Source organism: Tamandua tetradactyla, chromosome 5, assembly GCF_023851605.1.
Source record: "Tamandua tetradactyla isolate mTamTet1 chromosome 5, mTamTet1.pri, whole genome shotgun sequence".
In the NCBI taxonomy this organism is placed as follows: domain Eukaryota; kingdom Metazoa; phylum Chordata; class Mammalia; order Pilosa; family Myrmecophagidae; genus Tamandua; species Tamandua tetradactyla.
The window spans coordinates 173,272,667-173,293,912 of record NC_135331.1 but is presented as its reverse complement, the minus strand read 5'-3'; the positions used below and the strand labels follow the sequence as shown (position 1 = coordinate 173,293,912).

At 35.1% G+C, this 21,246-nt stretch overlaps 1 protein-coding gene across 13 annotated transcripts in view; it reads left to right on the top strand.

The window, feature by feature from the left end:
• Positions 1-21,246, top strand: part of HS3ST5 (heparan sulfate-glucosamine 3-sulfotransferase 5) — a 229,267-nt gene that overhangs the window by 35,724 nt on the left and 172,297 nt on the right. For 3 of the 13 annotated variants that reach the window (XR_013176366.1, XR_013176370.1, XM_077162703.1), the window contains exons 1-2: positions 1,808-2,137; positions 3,898-3,934. The gene's annotated coding sequence lies outside the window, so the exon portion shown is untranslated. Of the gene's footprint in view, positions 1-1,807; positions 2,138-3,897; positions 3,935-4,425; positions 4,976-5,660; positions 5,812-5,835; positions 6,704-16,571; positions 19,337-21,246 lie in introns of those variants that run through there. The other 10 variants (XR_013176372.1, XM_077162705.1, XR_013176367.1 and 7 more) reach the window with 9 other exon arrangements.

Genomic DNA, 21,246 nt, shown 5'->3' with positions numbered 1-21,246 from the left:
GTGTTAGGAAAGAACAGGAAATCTAGAAGGGTCCATATTAGGGGGAGATATAAATGTCAAGTTAAGGACCTCGCAGGGAACCCAAAAGACTAATGGGAGTACTTGTGCCTTGAACAGAAGAGGAATCCGATGAAAGCAATGTTTTAAGAAGTGAAATCATAAGACAATTGTGGGACATACTGCAATGTTTTAAGAGAAAAGAAAATCTGTTAACAAACCTATGGCGGTAGTCTGGGAAAGAGATATTGAAATCTGTGCCTGTGGCTGAGTAAGATATGTTGACAAAAGGAAGACAATGAAGTGATGGTTCTGAAAAATATTTTAAAGAAAGAATCCACAGAACTTATTAAGATAATGAGAATGAATTTTAAGGTGAACCTTCAAACTCTCCCACTGAGATTTTGAAGGCTGTGATGGTTTTCACACTAAGAAGATAATAAGAGCCTACTTTTCACCTGACCTTAGCTGAACCCTCTCCTTCCAAAGCTATCCTGAACTAGGCTTACCTTTTGTTTTTTTCCTGGGTTTTTTTGGTTTGTTTATGTTAGTTACTAGCATCTCATGCCTCATTTTTTCTGCACGTGCACAGCTTTTCTAGAAGTGGAGGGAGGGCAAATTCCAAGCTCTGTCAGAGTAAGAATTTCCTTTCCGTTGTAGATTACACTTTATGGAATTAAAAGCTAAATACCACTCCAGTCATTGCAGCAGCACCTAATTTTTAACGAAAGCTTTTTGAGCACTTGTCAGTCAGCAATGCTGTGGTTAGTGGGCAACAAAAACCCAACTCTGAATGGTTTAAACAAATAGAATTCCAGGGGAGCAGTTAGTGGTATTGGGTCAGCTGCTCATCAATGACAGGGCCTTTTACTTTCTCTAGACTTTCACATATGTCTTGCATCATGGTGACAAAATGGCTGCTCTATCTCCAAGTATCACATCCTCATTCAAGGCTGACAAATTGGGAGAAAAAAGAGAACATATCTTTCTGTTTATCAGTTGAGCAAAATTTTGCCTGGATTTCTCACTCAGTAAACTTTTTAGAGCTTATGGATCAGAAGGGGGTCATATGAACATTCTTAGCAGCAAGAGAGGCTGGAGAAGTGAAATTTTTATTTGATTTTCTCTCCCCTACTTATGAGACATAGCAAGAAAGAAAAAAGTGGGAAATAGTTTTTGGGTAATCAGGGATTAGGATCTTTTTGGAGAACTATTATTAGTTGTATGCTCTGTGTTACGTGTGTATTATACCCCTGTCATTTTATCCTTGAGCTTGTATCTATGTAGATTTTGTTTTCTCTCCTCTTTAGGAGAATACTTGTATGATTGATTGCCAATTTAAAAATAGATGTTTTATCCCCTTTTACCATTAGCCACTACCAACATCTGCTTAATGCATTCAGCAAAGATGCTAGAATTTTGGTTTCCCTGAGTAGGCAACACATATTGACTAGATAGGGTATTATTCTTGTTTACATCTAATTATCTTGGCAAGCATTACTGAAGTGAAAGAAAATATAGCAAAAACCAGATGATTTCATGGGGATTTAGTGAAAATACCACATTTTATCTTTTTCAGTGTATGATAGAGTTTCGTGTAAAGATATATTTCCAAGAGACCTCATCAACCTTGACTTAGAAAGAAATTCAGCACCAAAATGTAGCACCTGCATATCAAAAATAAAATTAGTAATTATACCACTTGATGCAATGTTTAGAAAAAATAGCCAATTAAAGCAATATGAATTCAACCAGAATCCTCTGCAGGCAGCATCATCATGCAATTCTGACTTCACAATGACATGAAATTTTAAATGACAACCATGCTAAATCAGGGAACAACAAACCCAGGCCAAGTTTAAATTTAGCAACACTGCTAGTTTACTGAAAATAACCTTCTCCACAGCAGATTCTCTGTGAATTTCAGGTGACCAACCGTTGTTTTTCTGTTCTGTTTAGAGATGGCTTCAGCATAGATGTCGTCCCTTCTCAGCGTCATTTCTGGTGGCCACCTCAGGAAGTATCCTTAGCAAGCCTTGAAACCCTTGGAAATTAGGGAGAGTATCTAGTACATATATTCTTCTTGAAAATTTCCATCATATGTATTCAGAACTTTCTGAATGAGCATAAGGATTTCAAGGTAAGTACATTTTCATAGTAACTCACAGTCTTGTGTTATTCTTAAATGCATCCAAAGTGAATATTGAATATATGTTTATCAAGTATTCAAAAGTAAGAACATTTATTAAATGCAAGGAGAATAGTCACATATGTGCAGTGCCACAGCAAAGAGAGAGAGAGAGAGAGAAATAAATCAAACAAAAGGTTTAAAAATTATCAGTCTTATAAATATATATATATAAGAATGGGGTACTCTTGATATCTAATCATCAGTTTTACTCCAAAAATGTATGACATACAGTGATTCTCAAATTTTAAAATATATAAAAGTCACCTTGAGGAGTGGGGGAAAGGAGGGCCCTGAAAAATGCTGATTTCTAGGACTATTTCCAGATACTTGGATTCACTAGGTTTGGGCTATGGTCCAGGAATCTGCATGCTTACAATTACTCTCCCCAAGTGATTCTGATATAAATGGGTCTTGGGAAATACTGAAATTGACCTTCAAAAGGATACACTTAGAATTTTCAAGCTTTATATTAAACAATGTTTTATGCTATTTGTTTTCTGTAATCACAATACATAAGGAAGGCCTGATTTTTAGCATAGAGGAGCTAAAATAGAATTGCCTATTTGACCCATATTTAATTATTAATCCTGTTTGATACTCCTTTTCAGAGCTCAGTATGATGAGCTAATCCCAGACATACCTCTCTCTCTTTTAGGGCGAGAGTCCTGCTGTTGCTGTCATTAGTTGTTATTCTGTATGTTTTAATTTATCAAATGTTTAGGGTTATTGGATATAATTCTAAGAAATGTCTAGAAGATGAGAACGATTTGTTATCACTGGGTTAGCTCAACATTTCTACATTTTTGAGGGCTGTATTGTTTTTTTTTTATTTTGAACACTCAGGCTTAGATTTCTAAATAACAGATCTACTTCATACATTCTCAGTTACCCTTTTCCTTTGCAGATAAGAACTTACAAATTTGTGATATATTTATGACAAGTTATGTGTGCATTTAGGGAATATTCACTTTATGTGTTTACTTCCGCTTCCTGTATTTCATTTAGCAACTTCATTTTATTATTAGCAATTTTAAGTTTATAAAAGGGTTTTCATATTCTAGTAAAAAAGTGATTAGTAGGATACATTCAGATATTAAATTGTGATGGTTCCTTAAAGTTCAATATGATATTATTTTTATAATGAAGAGTGAAGGTTTTAATCAAAATGCTTTGATTAAATTTCAGGCTAATAGATATTTCCTTCTCCCTGTATCTGTCTATATATGCCCTTGTTTATACCGTATAGAATTTCTCCAAAGCAAAAATAAATTGTTAATAAAAAAGAAGTGTATCCCTGTAGTAACGATTAGTCACATACATTAACTGTTAATATTACACGTAGGAAATTGAATATAGTCTAATGTATAAAATAAGACAGCACTTTTTCAATACTCAAGATTAAAGATTTATAGAACTGGATTATTTATAATAATAAATTCTTACATGCATCTGTTTTCCGATTTGTTCTCAATAGTGAGATTGACCAGCCAAACTGCTACTTACATATAAAGGTCCAAAGCAGGTATTCTGAACACACATTGGATCATAAGATCCTAAAACTTGTGGGATTTAGCCAATTTATGGTTAGCTAAAAATCCTCAAATAAGGCTTGATAGCTTTTAATGCAAATCTGTGATAGTTGATTTTCAGAAAAACATGAAAATTACTCTTTCCCTCCTCTTTTTCTTTTTGCTTCCTTTTACTTGCAGAGGAGCAGGTGGAGAGAGAATGGAATTGTGTCCTCAAGTGAGTCACGTTCATTATCATTGATGTGTTTATCAGACTGTGTTCTTAAATTGCGGTTCCCTGAAGAAAACCTACAGTGTAGTTTTAGGGAACCTAAGCAGAACAAGGAAGTAAAATATGCAACAAAGAAATAAATTACAGAAACTTTATAGAATCATAGAAGGGTAAAGTTTTAGAGCAGAAATGGACGGTTGAGATCTTCTGGTCTGTTTCCTCATGAATAATTATATTATTTTCTCTTTCCAAACATGTCCTAAAACGTCTGTTTAACGCAGACAGCAGTAAATAATAATCTGATCAGGGCTGACGTATTAACAACAACAACCACCACAAAACTAAACAAGTGATTCCTTGAATAAGGAAGGGCAGACAAAATTCTCCTTCACAGGGAAGACTGAAGTGGAGAAAACACCTGAGTACTTATAAGTATAACTGAATTTAAAATTATTATTTTCATTGTCAGGAGATAATCTTTCATGTCGTTAATCTAGATATGAAAACAGGAAAATGAAGTTTATTTCAGGCTTGGTCAGCTTCATCTGGAAATTTGATATTGAGGAGGATGAGAGCGAAAACTGAAATACAGCATTAGAACAGCGGAGCATCTGGGACCATTGAGTATAGCAGAAAGGAGATTTAAATATGTAAGAAGCTCTTGGAGCATGAGTGTTATTAGAAAACAGTACAATAATGTTAGTTGTGAGTTATCCAAAAAGATTGGTAGGTGCTTATTATTTTCAATTTGAGAAATTGGGGAGACATTAAAATTTATATGGTTATAATGTAATTATTGATGTGGAGAGATGCTCATAACATACTGTAAATGAAAATACGTTACAAAACTATATCATGATGTGGTTGCAGTTTGTTAAAAAAGAAAGCTACAGATACAAAGGAAGAAAGTTGAAAGGATATATATCAAAATATTATCAGTGGTTATCTTCTATTGGTGAAATTATGGCTAATTTTTATTGCTTCCCCGGATTTTAAAATAATCTTTCTAAATTATGTATTATTAGTGTAATTTTTCAAATATTTTTAAAGGGCCAGGAAAATATTCAGCTATCTGAAAATTTCGTTTTTATATGAGAGTCCTGCAAATCCCATTTAAAATAGCCTTAAAGCAAAGCTCTGATGTCTTGTGCTTTCATAATGATCTGAATTTGAGAACAGCACTTCCAATTAGATCCAAATGATTTTTAGATAAAGTTCTTCATTTGTGAAATGTTACAGCTGAACGAAATTCTCAGTTTTCCTCTTCACTAAACAAAGATAATTTCAAATTCTGACAATTAATTCCTTGCAGTGATTCTTTATTTCTCATATCAGATCATTCCATCGTGCTCTAAAGAATTGCATATCTTTGTTTGCCCTATTCAGCGGATAATTTTACATGTTTGGTTACATTGGTGATAAGTCCATGTTCTTTAAATCTCCAGGGTAGCATATGGTTAGTCTACCATTATTACTACCAGCTGTAGTTGGCCTGTGATTCTGTTCATTTTGTCTGGATCCAAAGTAATTAGCTCTTTAGTTTAATGACAATATTTGTTAATGGGTTTTTAGGGCCAAATTCTGCTGTTGGGGCGTGGGTGGTGTATTTGAAGAAAGAATCTGGCCCTTATGTTTTAAGCATAAGCTGTGTAATTTGATTTCAAAATGCTGGTTTAGAGAGTTTGGTGTAGGAGAAGTAAATCTGCATTTATCTGAATTTCTCATTTTTAAGGAACTAACAATGAATGTAGACGAGCAGCAGACTCTGAAGGTTCTCTGGTGCTCTGTGGTTGGAAAGTAGAATGCAATGATAATGGCCAAGCAGACATTAGGTTAATTTTTTATATAACGGGATATACTGGGTCCTCTAAGTGGAATGGAACACTTTTGATCATCTTGTTTTGAAGGACTCAGTGAAATGGAAAGAACCCTTGCCTGGGGGTCACTGGGGTTCAAGGTCTGACTCAGCTTCTTGGAAGTGGAAGAACTTTGGGGAAATCTTTTCACCACTCCCTGAGCCTCACTTTGTTTGTCCTAACCTGAGGCATTTTAAGGTCCCAGTGGTCCTTCCCAGCTCCAAAATGATAACTAAATTGCTTTAAGTGAGTGCTGTGAGGAATGCACAAGGAAATCACAGAAGATGCAATGGCTTGAGCTAAATGAATAAATAAAACACTGAGTCTACTAAAAGGTACTTTGGAGACATTTTGGCCTCCCTTCAATGACTTGTTATTTTTATCCTAGAGAAGAGAAGTATCTAAGGGGATTTATGTCTAAGAGACAATGCATATATTACCGTTGTACTAGAAGTTTCGAGTAGATCAATTTTTGGCAATATGTAAATAAAATATCAACCCAAAACTAGTAACAGTTAAATTATTCAGTGATGAAATGGGATCTTTGGGAGATATAAATTCACTACCATGTTGGGAAAGAAAGAGTACCAAGAGTTTTCTGACCAACCAAATTGCCCTTCAGATGTAAAGATAGAGCAAACATTCTGAACATATAGGAACTCAGGGAATATTGTCATCATAAGCCTTTCTTAACACTACTAGGAGACAAACTCCATCCAACCAAGAGGTAACTATGGAAACTACCTCAAGAAAACTGATTGTAAAGCATCAACTGTGTTTAAATGTAGAAAAAAATCTAAAATAAATATGGAGATTAGGATGACAGAATAGAACATAAATGTATAATTACCTCACAATGCAGAACTAAAATAACTAACAAGAATTAAGAGAGCACAGCAGAAAGAAGTCAGTGTATATAGTAAGTTTACTTATTGCTTTATTTTCAATGTCTAGGAATTAGTGAATATCATTTAAACATGACAAAACAAGTAATAGAAATGTACGCAAATTTAATAATAAGAGAAGATACCAACAAATATCATGTTATTGTCCAACATTAGGTAGTAAAGATTGGGGGTCAAAAAGAAATATAATATGCTACTTTTCCTATCACTCATAGTAGGGAAATGATAAATATTCTAAAGATATAGCAGATCAGGGTTACTCTATGAAGTTATAAACATTATAAATCAGAACAAAATGCATACCCTATTAAATATTTTTAAAAGTTACACAAAAAATATTAAGGAAAACAGACAATATAATAAATTACTTCTTCAAAGATGTTAACATAAAGCTTAAATTATTATGACAGAATATCTCTAAATCTCTCATCAATAAATGGAAAGAAATACATTTATTTCTTTAAAGAAGATATTTTTGGATTGGATTACAGGGCAAAACCCAATTCCAAGCTAAATATAAAGGTAAAGCTTAAACAAGTGTATTTAAAAATCTGGAAATGAAAGGATAAAAATCTGAATATGTACTAAGCAAATGCAAACCTAAATAAATTAGAAGTTAAGAGCTTAATACCAGAAAAGGTGAAATTTAGGGTCAAAAGCATTATCTAAAACAAAAGATGTACTTTATAATGAATGCTGAAGGGTATAAAATATAATAAAGCTATGCAATCATGAATAAATGATAACACTAATAATAACTTTCATAAAGAGTATATGAGTATAAGCCAGTATTCGCGACTTTAATTCACTTCTCTCTGCCCTTTCGATCTGCCTTCTATAAGTAAAGATATAGAGGATGGAAACAATATAGTCACCAATGTAGATCTGATGGCTACATATTGAATTCTGTACTTCAACTGCCAGAGGAATATCAATAAACATTGATCAGCCCTGACATGTTGCATTTTTCCCATTTGGATAAGTAAAAATAAAAGCTGCTTCTTCAACAACAAAAAAAAAAGAAAGAAAAAATCATATAAAGAAAAATCAGTAAATATAGAAAAAATACAGTTATATCAAATACAATAACTAATAATAAAATTGGAAAAAAGATCAGGGAACTTCCATCAGGAAGTTTAAAGAAAGTTCAAAGGTTTGGTTTGCAATTGAAATTCAAACCAAAATTGTAATATTCCTAAAAAGAGAAATAATGAAAATAATGGCAAATGACATATATTACATATACAAACCAGTTCTCAGAGGAAAATTAATAGTATTAAAAACAAATCATTAAGTTAAGAAAGAATAAAAACTAGTAAACTAGCATATGACTCAAAAAATTAGAATACAAAAGAAATCCAATTTACAAGCGCACCCAAAAAAGATAAGCTTAGAAATGAAAAAGGCAAAGCTTAACCAGGAAGAAATCTGTTGAAGACAACTTTAAACCCGCCCACAATATTCTTAAATAGGAAGACTCAGAATCATATAGATGTTAATATTTTCTAATTTAATTTATAAATTTAACATGAACAAACCACTAGATTTCTTTAGTTTGTTTATTTTTTAGAACTAGAACTTCACATTTGATCTACCTTGGTATATTAATATTCAATAAGAGTAATATTTTTTATTTTATTTTATTTTTATTGTGAAAAATGATATATATACAAAAAAGCAATAAATTTCAAAGCACACTGAGCAATTAGTTATAGACAGATTTCAGAGTTTGGTATGGGTTACAGTTCCACAATTTTAGGTTTTTCCTTCTAGCTGCTCCAAGACACTGGAGTCTAAAAGAAATATCAACATAATAATTCAGCAGTATAGTCACTTATTAAATCCTATCTTCTCTGTTATAACTCTACCTTCCCCTTTGAACTTTCTCCCAATCTTTAGGGGTATTTGGGCTATGCCCATTTTAACTTTTTCATGTTGGAAAGGCCCAGGGCTGGTGGTAATATGGGATAGAGGGATGGTACTAGTTGATGTTCTGGAAAGACTATCCCCTCTGGGTTTCAGGACTTATCTGGTCTAGGAACCGATAAGGATGTTGTAGGTTTCTGAAAAGTAATCATAGAATGCTGGAAACTTTGTAGAGTCTCAGATAAAGTCCTATGTGTTATTTAGGATTGGCAAGGATGGTTTGGTTGGGGTTTGGCAAACCATGCTACATAGCAATATCTAGCTGAAGCTTGAATAAGAGTAGCTTCCAGAATAGTCTCTTAACTATATTTGAACTAAGCATAAGGTATTTTAAATGAAGGATTAATCTGTGAATCTTTTGTGATTCTGCAATTAAATTCCCAAGAATCTGGGAATTAATTAGGGCATGGAAAAATTGTAGAATTCCTGCCTTTAATAGTTTGCTTTCCATGTAGAATTCTACAGCTTAATATCCCAAGTCATGTGTAGAATTATTTTATTTCATTCTGCCTGAGTTTATTCATTCCAGGATTATATCCATACTTTTAAAAAAAGGACCAATTACGTAATTCCATGTTACCACTGTAAAATATTCTATATCAACGTTTCCTCTCCTGTCAACTGCCAGATGAAATAAAATCTATGTAAAGGCATGAAAAAATACATTGCATGTTTTAGATGTCGGTAGCATTTTTCGCCAACCAATAGAGAAAATGTATATTCATTAGGATGCTAGTAAGAGTACTACTGATATAGCCCTGCTTTCTTAACATTCAATAATTTCATGTGGGCCCTTGTTAAATTGCTTGCAAGATCTTGAAGCATCTCAGGCTGAGCTTCGCACCATGTTTGGAAGTGTCTGAACTAACATGACTGGCAGGTCTCACCATGCAGCAATCATTCATTTAAACCTTTAGTGCTTCCCGTTAAATGGCAGGGCTACCCCTGAAGCCTTTATCTTGTTAGATATGTTGAATACATAAATCACCTGCAATCAGGACCCTGTGCTCGGTGCAATACCTGGAAATTCTTAATAACCTTTTTTAACAAGGATCACTATTTCTGCACTGGGCCCCTCAAATTATATAGTTCATCCTGCTGAAGGATAGATTTGGCTCTGAGTTCGCAAATTCCATATGTATCAAAGATGATTTCTTCATGCTTGTGAATCTCTCGGCCTTACCAAATGCTTTTATTGCCTCTATGGATGTGTAAAGAATAATGGAAATTTATTTTTGCTTCTCCACTATTATTCATGGCAATCCTATTGGCACTTTTATTGAGATGATAACGTTTCTCCATGTAGGTAGGTTAAAGATCTATCAGGCAGTTATGAATACCTCTATTCTTGTCAATTTTAAGGCAAGTATCTGCATTTGAGTTGTAGGATTCACAACTGTGCCTTGACATAATGAAGACTTTCAGCATGCAGCTTGATGAAATAGACTTGGATTATAGGCCTACTGTGTCCACATAGCACCTGGTACTGGATCTGTTGCAGCCCATGCATCCGAAAGAATCTCAGGAGTTCTTAACTATGTACAAAGCAAGCATTCCATGAGGCATGGCTCCTGCAGCCAAGGAACTTTCACTCTAAGAAGCATACAGACAAGTAGGCAGGCAATGATGACAGTGTATTTTAAGGGCTACCATAGCAGTTTGTTCAGCAACTAAACCTAACTTCCCCAAACATCCAAGATAGCCAATCCATTTTGGTGTGTGTGGGGGGGGGGTGCTGGAATAAATTTCAATGGCCATCTTCTGTATTATAAAGCAAAGTATTTATATTTAATTTTATTTTCAAGAGTAACTATTTCTATCTTAAAGACAACTAAAACTATATTACCTATTAACCAAAAAATAAGTTATTTCACTAATCACACTATGTTTTTCATTATCATCCAAAGAGGATTACATGATGCTTCTCTTTTGAAAAGCAAGCAAGCAGCCTTTCCCTAAAGTTGTAAATGTATGCAGTAAACTTACTGGACCTGAATAAAAATGGAAAGTTTGGACTTTCCCCACCTCAACAGGTATTTTTAACAGCAGGATATGATTTCAGAGTTTTTGCAGTCAAGAGGTTTCTGCTGAGCAAAAATTCACATTCAGTTTAGGAATGAAGATTATAATAATTTTTCTGTCCTCCTCACAGCAGGTTTTCAACCTTCATTTTGCAGATGCCTAAGTTCAATAAGAAACAACTAGGTAACTTCAGTTCCAGGTAACACATCTTTCAAGCATAGTCCCATTAATTCATCTTACTTATAACGCAAAGCTGCTGAGCTTCACAAGTGAACTGGACTACAGTTGAATTGCTTTTCTAATGTAATACATATTTATAATAGATGCAATGTGGTTTATGATAACAAATTTTGTAGAGCATGAAAACTGACCTAAAATTGTGAAGAAATACCATGAACACTGGCATGTGACACTCATATTAAAGTACAAGGTGGGGAATAATATTCAAAAATGAAAATTTAATACATTAACCCTTAGATATATTACTTTAGCAAAAATTTTAATGAAGGTATTGTATTTTATAGTAGCATTTTGATGAATATCAGGTTTTCTAATTTATGTAAATTTTCTTCTGTTTAATGTCCTTCTCTCTACTAGAGCCCAGCTATGTTGACCAAACTGTCCTTTTTTTTTTTGAGAAAGTAAAGATCCCTCAAATATCATCTCTTGTGTGCTGACACTGGAATGATCACATCTCTATCAGTGCAACTTAACCTAAGTAAACAACCCATTGCTATACTATAGATCACTAAGTTATTGGTCTTATCCTTTAAATAAGAAAATTCTGGATGGCAGTTGCAAGTCGGTTAGAATCAAGTCGATGAAAATGCTGTCTGAGCCAACATTTACGACCACCAAATGTTCTATCTCCATCTTCATGCTCAAATAATTCGCTCTGCTCTTCCATTTTTCATGAGTAGTATATGTGTGTGCTGGGCATGACAATGACATTTTTATCATGGAAGACTGCCAAATTTAATGATTGATTTTCATCACAGAGAGCTCAATGTGAACTTGATAAACTTTACTGGCTTGTTGATGTTTGTTTGTCTTGGTGCAGTAAAGATATACATTTGTTGTACATTACATAGTGATTTTAGCTGAGAATCCAGACCCATTCTGGCTAGATTATGATCCAATGTAAACTTCATCCCTCCACACGTTCAATGAATGTTCTAATGACTGCTATGTCCTGGGCTGTTGTAGGACTGGAAATAAATTGGTAAACAAGACAGATAAAATTCCCTGTTCTTAGGGCATTCTATTGGGGCTTGGTGGACAATAAAAAATAATTATAACAAGTAAGTGAATTATGTAGTATCATAGACTATGGGAAAGTGTGAAAGAGAGATAACATACACTACGGATAAGGAGGATAGGGAAAGATATGTTGGAGGTGGAGACTGGGATCAGGTTTTTATTGTTTGTACCAGCTCTTCTAGCAGGTATTTTTCTATGTTCAATCTTAAAATCAGAATGTGTGGTTTGGCTTGAAAGGTTGAGTCATTATTAAATGACTGTCACACAGATTTTGTTGTAAATGATGGGTTTTCTGTGCATCGACGTTCATGCTTAAGATCCTTACCTTATTGCTTTCCCCATGGTAAAGCGATCATTTGTATTTTGTTGCTAACTTTTAGCTTTAGGGTTATTTGGTTTTTCCCTTTCCTTCCTTTCTTCATTCCTTCCTTCCTTCCTTCCTTCCTTCATTTTCTTTCTTTTATTTTTTTTCCTCCCTTCTTTCCTTCCTTCCCTACTTCCTTTATAGGTGAGCTAATTAACAAATGCTGTTCAAGTAATACAGCAGTATTTCCAAAGGGGTCAAACAACGAGAAATAAAACTATTAAATTTCTTCCTTATTTTTCCTGCTCATTTATGATCCATGGGGTAACTTTAATTATTAAATTATAGTATTACCATAACCATAATTCTTCTCAGTGATGTTGTCATGCCTAATTAGTTGAAAGCAACCCAAATGTCAGTATAAGAGCATGTTAAGTTTTAGAATTAACCTGGATTCTGACAGTGCTTAATTATGGGCCCTTTAGATAAAATTCTTACTTAATTCTCAAAACGAAGGAATGAACTATAAATTCAAATATAATAAAGAAAAAAAAACCTGCAATAACCTCTAATTTGGTTCCTTTGGTAATGCTGCTCTAAGAATTCTTCTCATGTTGATAACCATGTCCATAGATCCCTAATGAGCAGTGCTGTAGAATCACAGCCCATTTGAGCTCGAAGTGACCCCAGAAATTCAAGCCCAACAACACTTATCTTACCAGTGTGAAAATTGTGAAAACTGATTCCAGAGAGGGGAAGTGATCTGTGCAGGTTTGATGATATGGACAGGTCCAGGAAGCCAGTTAATAGACTGGAAAGTAAGAACCCAATCCTTTAAGTCCCAATCCAGGATGTTTTCCAGTACATCACTCCACCTGAGATTTGCCATTGCCTACTATCAAAACAATGTTTCTTTCAAAATTAAAAAGGGTTGAACATAACTTTGAATTTCACAAAGTAGTGAAAATAATATGTGTATCTAAGTTTCCAGAGATGGCCTCACTTATTTGATAACATTCTCAGCAGTACTGGGGATATTCATTTTTTAAAATGTGAATGACCTTTTGAGACTTTTTTTCTTTGAAAACTCAATGAATCTATTTATGAAACCATGAAATGACTTAGCTTTTAATCATCATTTATGGCACAAGTGAGACATTTCTATATTATTTTTCAGTGGATTGTGAAGGGGAAAATTATAAATAGTAAAGTGCCACTTTTAGAAAGCAGTTTAAGTAGCATGTAGCAATTGGGTTCCTCAGAGTCCTTAGGAAATGATACAGTTAGATGAGAACTCTCTGAATCCTCATAAGAGAATATTTTATAACTCACTGGAAAATAATTTCAGTAGATTTAATACGACAGAGAGGCAAAATAGTCAAAACACAAAGGAAAAATGTAAAATACTGTCTGCTAGGGAGTTTTATATGCAAATTTAATAAATTAATTAATTGAAATTAAAACAGTATTAGTTAATTTTGTAGGGTAGTTTTTCATTTAAGCATTATGAAACATCTTAAAATATTGTACGTTTGGTATGTTTAAATGGATCCTATTTTTTCTTGAAATGACAGTTATAACCATGACTTTGTATGATGATAAAATTGGGGTTTCTCATCACATAGAATAGCATTTCTTGTCTGTTTTCAGGCATATTATTCATTAAGCCAGTATGTTTTCAATTTTAAGTAAATGAGAAAATATGCATTACATTAGATACATAGCTCTAAATGATTAATGAGAATGATTGTGAAAAACAATTGTAATGCCCAGAAGACATAATGAATACTTTGTTAACTTTATCAGGGTCTTGATGGTTTTGTCTGATAAGGAATAAAGCATGAATATGAATATTTCACCCAGTTTTTAATTCTGTCATTCTACACTTGTAAGTCCTATAAGATTAAGAAGCTGAAAAATGGATCTTATATCCATAATACAGTTCAGTTAAAGTCTTCTATTAATAAATGAAGTTAATTGAAAATTATACTTTAATACTATACCTGGTTCTTAATGTAGTGACTAATTATTAGCATTCTGGCATTAGGTATTTTAGACTAATTGTTCTATTATTTTCAATAATAACCATAAATATGCTTAAGAAAACACAAAGGTAGTATCTTTCAAATTACCAATGAAAGAAAAACTGAAGATAACTTGTTTTATACTTATTTTTGATTGTTGAATTCATTTTATCTCAAGCCCTATGTCCTTGGAAATTTCTAACCCCTTCCTTCCCCAGATGAATATACATATATGGTTTAGAAGGCAGTGCATTTTTTGCATATTCTCGTCTCAAGGGAATTTTTTTTCATTTTTAATCACTTAATAAGTGACTTATCCTTTGATCACCAAAGTGATTATTGGGCCAGATTTCCCCCTATATGTAAACCTATGGCCTAAGAGTGTTTTGGTTTTCTTCTTGGCTGAATAAAATGGAGCATAACTCTGCCTTTCACTGTTTTTTCACACACTATGTAAATTGGTAAAAATAAAAGTAATGTGATTGGAAGCAGGGCTTGACAGACAATATCATGGGATATAATTTCCAAATACTTATGAGATAGAAACAGTGCCTTGGGGCACCACATCTATTGTGAATGAGTTACCATATTACACAGGTTTTGTCTATAGTAAAACTTGCATAATAAATCACTCACTGGAAAGTAAAACTGTTTTTGAGGCATTCTACTTACCCATCTAAAGGTAATAAAGAAATAGCCAGTGCAGTTTCATTCCACAAAAAGCTTTAAATCTAGTTGGTGAAATAAATCATAGAGGCATAAGAAGTCAGATAACACAAGAGTTAACAATAAACAGAAACTTCTATATAGATTAGCACAGCTATTATAAATATTTCTTCTCTATTGCATATGTAAATAAAGTACAAGCAAAAGCTTAGTTAGAAAACGTGCAAAAAAGGTTGTGTACATATTTGACAGCAGAGAATATTTCTTAAGGATGTGGACTTTGGACATAGGAAAGCTAGGTTTTTGATACTTCACAAGGTTCAGATAATATAATCTAATGTTATGCCTAATTAGTGCACAGTGAGTCCATTTCTTCAGAGTCAGATTTCTAAATCCCACCTCACTCACAGCTCATCAGGAAAAGAAAATCTCAATTTTCCTTCAAAACTTCTTCCATACCTACTGAATGTCTTAGTAGTCTTTCGACCAAATTTTCTTCCTTTCCACAATAACCAAAATTTTTGACTGAGGTTTTAAGTATTGATTAGTCTCTAAAGAAAATTACTTTTATCAATATGCTTGGGAAAATATCAAGGTAGTTTGCCACTGAGTCCAGAAGTGCTTAGTTTTTCAAGTAACAGAATGAAAATATTCCTTTTTTAATTTTGTTTTGCACTTTGGCATTGAAAGCCATCACTTACGGGGAGCAAAATATTTAAATATGCATATAGCTCAATGTTTATTAGAATCATATAGGACAGAAATTAACATATTTAAATATTTCGGCTTAGCCACCTCATTTTAATGCAGGAAAAAAATGAAAGTCCTATTTTTTTCCAGGTTAGTGGTAAAGCCACAAATGGCTGGATTTCATAACATACAAGGTAGTACAGGAAAATGATTGAGAATATGAGCTCTGGAATTACAGCATCTGAACTCAAATCCCTAGTTCAGCTACTTAAACTCACTAAGTCTATTGTAAAATGCAGAAAATAGCGTGCTGACCTCGTAGGACTACTGGAGTTAAAGGAAATGATTCATGTAAAGTATTGTGTGAGACTCAATTGTTATTGATGGCTCTCATTTCTATTATTCCATTTGGCATTCCTTGCTTCCTCAAAAGTGAAATCTTTCCATAGAACACTTTGAACCCTGATTGATTCTTTATTTTCCTTGTTTCCATTATCTTGAAAATGAAGAAGCCATAAATTTATAATATAATATAATTATATAAACTTTACATAATCTTTTATGTGTATAGTATATGCATCTATTTAAGCACCTAGAGGTTGTAAAAATATCCAAGTAAGCTTGTCTAATTGAATACTTATATCTCAGAATAATGGTTGCTTTAAACCTGCAACTTTGGAACAAAATTTAAATAACAATTTAATGACTTTGTCATCATAACCACATAAAAGGTTTGGCAAGACGTGTACATTTGGCATATGGGCATGGCTGGCAAAGCCTTCAAGTTGAAATTGAACCCACCCAACCAGTTGTTTCATTAAAACATTGCTTGGAAATGTTTGTGTTTTGTTGCACAATGGTTGGCTTTCCAGCTAAACTCATAGGTGAATGGCGAGTGTGGGCAGTCAGGATAGTGTGTGGCAGAAGTTTTTTGGGACTGAGTGTTGAGCAGCTGAAGTAAGTGAATCATGCTTAACTGACGTTTGTCAGCTGTCTGTCAGCAGAGAATCATGAGAAGAGCTTCCCGAAGCGGCAGCTGGTTTCAGCCCCACAGCACAAAGCAAGAAATACAGTTGACTGAAGTTCACAGCTCCTCTCCCACCTCCACTGCTCTGAGAGCATTCACCCACTCTGAGAAGTCATGATATCTCTCTCCAGCTAAAACCATGCAACCTTCCAACTCCAGGAAAGCATTCTGTTGGAGCACAGCACTTTCTTTTCTTTCTTTCTTTCTTTTTAAAGGGAAGATGATTCTTTTTTCTGTTTCAGGGTGTCTCAGAGGTTTTTGGTTCAGACTGAAAAATTCATCAATCACCATTTTGGCTGAATAGACTCACCTTCTGCACACATTTGCTCATTTCACTTTTGTCAGCTACCTGTAGATAATGAAACAAAGGAGATGAGATAGTTAAGTTGGTCTGCTGTTGTGTAGATATGATGATTAGGGGAATCATCCTAGCAAAGACTAAAAGTATCATTGCTTGCCTCCAGATCAACATCTATGAAGTTCCATTTTTGGGGCCCGCAGAGGGTTAAAAAAAAAATCAACAGGCTGTATGTTCTACAACGGAAGGTGAATGCATTTATGATACGCTGGTTTTATGTGTGCACTGTTGCAGTGGGCTTTGTCAGATGCTGTGAAGAGACTGCTGCAGGTTAACAAGTGGCATGGCTGCATGCATGATTTGATTTACTCCAGGGGCTAGCCAGGGCATTCAGCTTTATTTGCTAATGTAGCAGAACATTATTTATTAATGAGTTCTTCATGCTTTATTAAGCCTGATGTCAAAACACCTCTGTGGGACCCTTCTAGACATGTTTTCTCTTTGTGTTAAGGCCTTCCAAAGAAAATGAAAAATTATGCAGCAGTGCTCCACTTTAAATCCAGCAGATATGAGTTCAGTTTGTCTTCATCCTGCCAGATGAGATTTCTGGATCTTGTGGAGAGCTGAATCTGATACAGTGTGGGTCTGAATTCTAAGAATCCCCTCTTTCGGTGTCTGTGGCCTAATAAGATGGTTGGCTCCTTTGGCAGGCCAAAGCAAACAAACTCAGCAGGAAGAGAATTGCAGATTGGGTCTCCCCAACAGTAGGGAGGAAATGTAGACTTAAACAGGTACAGTAGTAGTTTGAGATTAGTAACAAAATGAAATAACTAAGGGTTTCTGAATCATAAAAGGAGTGAGCACTGTTCTGAAATATACTGGGGCTTAGTAGTGGGGGCTCACGATAAGAGGAAAGAAGTCTCTGTGGCTAAGGAGGGCAACTAGTGAGTATGACAGCACACAGAAGGCATGTCGCTATCAGGTGAGGATTCTCCTGGTGACAGTACTGAATGGGGGAGCAGTGGGGCTCAGTAGAGTAGAGGTGGCACAGAAATGGGGAAATTCAGATAACAGAAGCTATCAAAGGGTAGGTGAGTTCTGGCTTCATGATTTGAGGCACACTATCATGACATACTCCTCAGTCACTGAGAGGTTCAACCAGAATGGAACCAGCCTTGCAGAGTCCCAGGTTAAAAGACTGGGAGATAAAAAGTGGAAATCAATAGGACCAGCTGTAGAAACCAAGGTAGAAGAGAGGCAGGTAGTAATTACCATAGCTCAGTGGTCTGTGCAAGTGTCCAGACCCATCCCTGCCACCGAAGAGATGCGGTCTATTGGCATATCCAAGTTTTGCTGGCTACTGAGACTGAGGCTGAGGCTGCCCTTCCTTCTGGCCACCAGTAATCCATGCCCATGTTTGCCTCAAGGGTTGGGTCTTCAATGACTCTTTCTCTGGCACATAGGGAAAATGGACTCAGATACAGTATCTGCAAAGAGAGCTTTATGTGTTACAGTTTCGCAGTCTTGTTCTCTAACTTTTTGTAGTTAGTCAAGGTCTCTGTAACACACACGTCAGTATTTAATTATGCGGATTCTGTTACTATCCTTTCTAATCATTTCTGACATGGTTAAGTAGTAATAATTGAGCTCCTACCACACGCTAGACACTACAGGGAGTAAAAACATGTTTCAGTCACAAGTCTTTCAGGAAGCCTTCAGTAGCATGGGGAAATATGTATGCATAAATGTAATGATAAAAGGTAAAAAGTTGTCAAGGTCATGAAAGACAAGAAAAGGCTGAAGAATAGTTCAGAGGAGCCTAAAGAGCTGTGACAACTAAATGCAGTATGGGATCCTGAGTCTTGGGACTGAATCCTGGAGCAGAAAAAGGACATTATTGGAAACCTGGGAAAATCTGAATATAATCTGGAGTTAGTTTGCTGAATCACCCCAGTGTTAATGTCTTCATTTTAATCATTGTACTGTGGTGTTGTAAGAACCTAGCATTAGTAGAAGTTGATCAAAAGGTATAACAGAACACCACAACTTTTCAGTACGTCTAAATTTATTTCAAGGTAAAAAGTTTAAAAAGTGATGAATGCTGCAGGAAAGTACAGATGAATATCTGTAGATGTTCTGGGAAGGACAAAATTAGTTCCAGCTGATGACATAAAGCAACATTTCATAAAGGAGTCACTGGATTTGAAATGCAAGGATAAAATACATTCCCAGCCAGAGATAACAGAGTGAGTAAAGGCATGAAAATAGGAAAAGAGAGGACTCTTCTGGGAAACAAAAACAGTATAAGTAAAATGAAGAGCATTGTAGCCCAGGAGAGAAAGGATATGGACAGAGAGAGGCAGGAAGGTGTTTGTAACATATCAGAAAATGAGCAAGCAGTTTGGTTTTGTTAGAGGTTACCGTATGTGAATTGAGTCTGTGAATGGTGGGCAGAGATGAACTGGTGGGGGTGGAAGGGGTTGTAAACATAAAACTGTGAAAGATCTCAAATATAAGGGTAAAGAGTTTGACCTGCCTCTCCTGTGGATCAAGATACCTCTGAATTTATTTCAGCGTGGTCCCCAGAAGACTCTGAAGTTTTGAAACTGGGATTGTAATTTATGTTGCACTAGGGACAGGTAAGAAGGAGGAATTAACCCAGTTGGAATGTTAAGAAGAAAAGGTAGGAAGCTGCAGAGATAGTTTTATCTGAAGGCCAAAAGACAAATATCCAGGAGACAGGCAAAAAGGACACATTAACTGGAAAGAAGGCTATGCTGACCCACTGCAATGGCAAGTGAAGGGTGTTGCAAACACAAAGCCATCTATTTAGAATTAATTGCTTTATTTAAAATTTTTTTTGACAAAATAGAGAGTGATTTCTTTGATGAAGTTACAAAAGTAAACATGTCTAAGTTAATTAAAAGGCTATTAAAATGTTAAGTAATACTGGAAATCCAATTAATATACTTTCTGGTAGGAAATAATAAACTGCCATAGGAGAGATGCAATCACTAGCATATGTAGACTATGAGTATTAATGTCATAGTTTTAGGGTTTAAAAGGAGGAGTGATACATTAGGGGAAGGTGCTCATTGCTCTAGAGCAGCAAGTGAAGAAAGAGCAACCAAATTATCAACATTTCATAAACCAATGGCAGGAGTCCCCTAGCGAAAGCACTCAGGAGTGTGGAATTCCATCTTCATTGTGACTAAAATTTTGCAAAAGGCCAGGCCTACCTTCATTAGAAGAAGCTCTGTATATCCAAGAAGGGTGGCTTCTTGGGATGGTCCTCCTACAGATGCCCAGTGGATGTCCACCCATGATCCTGGTTATAAGAGAGCAGCTAACCTGTAACAAGGAGGGACTCTGTTGAAACAAACCCCTTTGACCTGGCATCAGTGAGAGACAATCACAGAGCATATATTTGGTTGCCCATTCTCATAAAAGAATTTGAAGTGTGGCAATATATTGTGGTAGTTAGATTCAGCTGTCAACTTGACCAGGTGAAGGCACCTAGTTCTGTTGCTGTGGACATGAGCCAATGGTACATGAACCTCATCTGTTGCTGATTACATCTGCAGTCGGCTAGGAAGTGTGCCTGCTGCAATGAATGATGTTTGACTTAATTGGCTGGTGATTAAATGAGAGCGTGCAACGTAGCACAGCCCAAGTGGCTTGGCATTCCTCATTTCAGCACTCGCAGCTCAGCCCAGGCCTTTGGAAATGAAGAAAGGACTCACCCCCGGGAAAGTTGTTGGAACCCAAAGGCCTGAAGAGAAGGCCAGTAGAGACCATCCTGTGCCTTCCCACATAAGAAAGAACCTCAGTGAAAAGTTAGCTGCCTTTCCTCTGAAGAACTAACAAAATAAATCCCCTTTTATTAAAAGCCAACCCATCTCTGGTGTGTTACATTCCGGCAGCTAGCAAACTAGAACATATATCTTGCTGTCACATCCTCCTTAAAGATACAGAACAGTGTGGACCATATAATACATGTGCCTGATATTTGTGGGTAATTTTATTTTTTTGCCCATTCATTGTGTTTTAGCCATTAATAATCACCCGACATGATCTTTCAACAGTTCTGAAGCCTACAAGCATTCAGAGTCTATTTTGAATTTTCTTTGATTCTTCTAGCTTAGTGTAATATATGTACTAAGAATTTTCTACCCCACTAATCATGGCATAAAAGGAAACAGTTTTTTGATCCTTCTGTGTAATGGAGGAATCAATTAATGAAAGCTGTTTTTTATGCATTTTTTTCTGACATATATGAGGTTATTCACTTATCTTAATAAGTGAAATTTTTGTTTTAATAAAATGCTAAATAATTTTAG